The sequence below is a fragment of the Haliaeetus leucocephalus genome, unplaced genomic scaffold (genome assembly GCF_000737465.1).
Source record: "Haliaeetus leucocephalus isolate CR32 unplaced genomic scaffold, Haliaeetus_leucocephalus-4.0 Scaffold506, whole genome shotgun sequence".
Classification (NCBI taxonomy): Eukaryota; Metazoa; Chordata; class Aves; order Accipitriformes; family Accipitridae; genus Haliaeetus; species Haliaeetus leucocephalus.
The window spans coordinates 5,963,533-5,968,250 of record NW_010972942.1 but is presented as its reverse complement, the minus strand read 5'-3'; positions in this window follow the sequence as shown (position 1 = coordinate 5,968,250).

The following is a 4,718-nucleotide window of genomic DNA, read 5'->3' as shown; positions in this document are numbered from 1 at the left end:
CCCCCCGCCGAAAGGCGGGTCCCGGGCGGTCCCCGGGGGCGCGAAGCCCCGGTCCCCTCAGGGGCCACCGCCTAGACTGGTGCTGGCTGGGCGCCCGGCGGGTGGGCGGCTGTACCCCCGCTGCCGGCGGGGGAGCTGCGGCGGCCGGAGGCGCCGCCGCCGAGCGTTCGCTGCGGGAGAGGGCTAAGCGATCACCGCTGGGTTTTGGGAGGGTTTGTTGGTTTGTTTCTTTCCCTGAGTATCTGACAGAGACGGAGGTCCCTGGAGAGGACTCCAGGGAGCTGCAGCACGGAGAGCGCGATGTGCGAACATTTAAATAAATAAATGCAGGGCGAGACGGGAGCGGCGAAGCGGGACGGTTGGCAGCGCCCGTGGTGCAACCTGCGAGGGGGGGAAAAGCCGTCCCGGCCGGGCTCGGCGCCGGGGGGCGGTCGGGCCGTGCTGCTGCGGTGCCGAGGGCACTGCTCTAAGCCGGCCTCGCAACTTTAAAATCGCTACTTGAGTTTTCTATGATTGACTTCTCAGCTTTCACTTTGTAGTCGCAAAATTTTCTCGTAGAATTCGTTTCACCAGCAAATTTGGAGCAGTCTAGGAAAGCTATAGGAAGCGTGTAGAAAGAAGCAGCACAAAGTGTTCCAAAGGGTTAATTACTAAAGCGACTTTAACCGAGTCATTCTTGCTGAATCTTTTAACAGAAACATTTTTAACTCGGAGAACTAACAGTTTACTTAATGTGGTAAGAGCAGACCTACCAAAGGTCAGGTAGCAGCTGGGGCAGATGCTTAGGAAAAGCAATAGGAGGCCTACGGGATGACTTTTTGCCATTTTATGGCAATTAGCAGCTTAGGGACTGCCAGAACCAGGTGTCGAACCCAGTACAGCCTGTTTAATTGCTGTCAACTGGCAATTCTCCGATAATTCGCTCATGTACTTTTTGAACCCTTTTTATACTGTCCATGCCACAACGTCCTGTGACACTAAGTGCCATAATTTCATTATGTGTTTATGAAAAATACTTTCTTTTACCACTAGCTTCACTTAGTGCTCCCTAGTGTTTTTGAGAAATGGAGAGTTGTTCCCCATTTTTTTATCCCTGTCAACGCTCATAATTTCATAAAGTTCTTCCAGCTCTTTGCTCACTGATGGGGCTTCATTCGTATGGTTTTCCTTCTTAGGGACGCCATTTTGTATCTCTGAACATCCTCATCCTGCTAGCCTGCCTGCATCTTTTCCATGTTCCTTTTGAAATGGGATGGCAACACCTACATGCTCAAGTCAATGTATCTTCGAGCAATAGTACTAATTGTTCAATTTTTAATTAATTCCTCTTCTAAAAGCTCACAAAGGTATTTGCTTTTTTTTTGAATGCCACTGAGCTAAATCTCCTGAGAATTTTTGCTGCTTCACCACAATCCCTTTCCTGAGTGGTGATAGTATAAATAAGTAGCACTCATGCTATACTCACTCATATGAGGGTTGTTAGTGTCAATGTTTCCCTCTGTGTACCCACCTAGCATTTATCAACATTGAATTTCATCTGACATTTCATTACCGTATCACCAAAACTTGTGGTATCTCCCACAATCATCTGCATTTTTGATTATTCTGAAAAATTCTATAGCAACTTCCAGATCACCAGAATGTCTTTGCACCGTTGAACCCAACACTGACTTTAAGGGGTCCTAAGGAACCTCCTTGCTTTGTGAAGATGTATTCCTGTTCCATATTTTTTAACCCTTAACCAGATTCAGGAAATCCTGCCTGCCTGTCCTATGACAGTTTAGTTTCATTAAGAGACTATGAGGAGGGACCTTGCTGAAGAACTTTCACAAATCCTGTTATCACTGGCATCGTTTGTACCTTTACGCTTGCCGATTCCTTCAGAGAGTTTCACTGGTGTGTGCAACGCCAGACGTCTCTCTACAAATGCTGTTTGTTGTTTTGATCCTAGAGCCTGTAACTCCAGAATTGTTTATAGTAAGTTGCTTAAGTTACACAACCTTAACTAAGTAGTCTTAAGATCATAAGACTAAATAGTCCTAAGACTAACTGAGTGGTTTTAAGTGCTTCTGGTGTAGAGCTTTGATTAAAAAATGGAACAAAAAAAGTTTCTTCAGCCCACATTCTGCTGTAGCCATAGGTATTGCATACATTCAACAGCAGTACATTAAGGTACATTTTTATTGTCACCATTAATTCTGACCAAAAGAAACAGGGTTGTTTATGCTATGGCAAGAAAGCTGTACTCAAGAAAGCTAGCCATTAGTGCTGCAGAGATTCTAATTATGTGACTTGGGATTAAGCCGCTGGAGGAGCCCTCTGTATTTCTAAACCGTTTTCCTGCTACTTCAATTAGGAGCAGCCCCAGTTGGTGAGATTGTTCACCTTCCCATGGTGAGGTCCCTTTTGAATTCCCTGCCTGGCCTTAACTTTTCTGTTGCTCATAGTCCTCTTTATGAGAAATTAAACTCAACAAGTCACAGTCTAGATAGCATATAAAGAAAATAAACGCTATTTTCTGCAAGGATCATTACCCGGAAATAGAGGTATCACTGAAAAATTGGTAAGCATTAGTAAATCTATCATCTATTTTTTTCTTAAAATCCCCTAAACTGTACTCAGAGTAGTACTGTGAAACAATAGAAGTCATGATCCTCGAGCAACCATAATTTTACTTATTTTCTTGAATCTGATAATACTTCCCCCTTCTTTTAAATTACTGTTAGTTTTCAGTCTTCTAGTAAATGTTCAGAGCATGAAAAATAATACAAAGGTTTTCTATTCCCAGAAGGAATCAAATGGAATTTTAAGTGGGCTGACCACACCTTTTATTTCTGCATAATGATTTGACATAAGGAACTAATTCACATAAGTACTCAAAGAGTAACCTTTCTTACAGCTTTTTTTCCCAAGAGTGGATTAAAATACATTTATACCATTTTATTTCAAACATGATCTTGCTAATGGTAGAACAGTGGATCCATTAGTACAAGCAAAATTCACTAAAGGTAATCATAGAGCAGCAATTCATTAAAAATATGATTGTTTAATAATTAAATTGTATATACAGTAAATACAGACCATTCTAGTCCTGTAGCCTTACTGCAATTAAGTTAATTTTGCAGGCCTAGGAACTGTAAATTCAAGCAAATATCACTAATGAAAAGGATGTACTGTATGTTTTTTTGCTTTGGAAGTGATTTATTTGACAACAGTGTTATACAAATTATGATGTGTAAAATGATATTTAGGATTTGTGTTGTCAGCTTAATTCAGTAAGCCAAATGAATTCATGATGCTACTAAAGATATTGATTACAGTCATCCAGAAATTAATCTGAGCTACTGCCTAAACAAGCAAGAATGCATTGTCTCCTACAAGTTTTCAGAAACATGCTTGTACTTACCATGGAGAAAAATGCTACTGTCTTTTTAAACCAGCAAGATGAGTTTAACTCACATTTTACACTTATGTCTAATGGATTTTTCATTGCATTTTTTCTTCTTGAGATTTTGCTGTAGTAAGCAACATGCTGCTATGCTCAGCAGAAGAATTTAAGTTATTGACAGGTTTATTACATGCCTTATTTTTTTAAAAAAAGAGGATTTAGAAAACAATAATTCATTCCACTACACCAGAGAGTCTTTTTTTTTTTTTTTCCCTAATGATAATCAGATATTAAATAATACCTTACAGATTGATTCCTACTCTTAATGCTTTGGACAAGAAGAAATTTAAATAGAGGCCCATAGAGTATAATCTAGGCTTTGAAACTTATAGGTAATATCAATTGTAATAAGGAAGTGAGGTGACACTCCATGAGAGCATTCTTGGTAAGGATACTTCCCTAGGTGTCTAGTACAGCCCAGCAATTAATTGCAGCGACTATTGGCTTCAAGTTAACTCCTAGACAAATGCTTTCAAGTATATAAGCTGGATCTAGAAAAGGTTTAGGTGTATGGTAGCAAAAGTGAATGCATTCCCTGTCCCTATGAGAGTTGGATGCTTCCGAGTGGAGTGTGTACAGGTGGGGGGTGACTTAGATACCCATTTCAGACAGTAATCCTCCTGTGAAGCCTGGAACTAAGCCATCTCTTGCAAACTATCTTATAAACAAGTGGAGGGCCTCTTACATGCTAGGCATCATATGACTTCCTCAAACTAAAGAGATTAAAACATACTCTGTCTACTTCATAATAAAAGCAATTGTGACCACCAAATGGCAGCTTGCTTTCTGGTAATGATGCTCTCTACTCCTGCTGTTGAAGCCTGTGCCAATGTACAGCCAGAGACTGTCAGGGTCACAGTGCTGAAGTCTGGTTCCCTACCACACTGGAAGACTTACCTTGTTCCTGCCTCGAGGACTGGTTTTGTGGTTTTACATTCAGCTACCACTGACCAAACCCAGTAACCATCTGTGAAGCAGGGACCTGAATCCTGGGCTTCCCCTAACTATGGAATTTAGGAAAAGCTGAATTATCAGTCTTCAGAAACTTTCTGGTCCATAAAGTCCAGTCAGGCTGAGGCATGCCATATATGCATTACACTGCTTATTATGGACAAGTTTACTTCAGCTCTGGATATTGTGAATATATACCTCCAGTTGTACCAACTCCAAAAAGCTGGAGAATCTTAGTAATGAAATACATAGAATCAGAATAGTTTGGGTTGGAAGGGACGTTTAAAGGTCATCTAGTCCAAACCCCCTGCAATGAGCA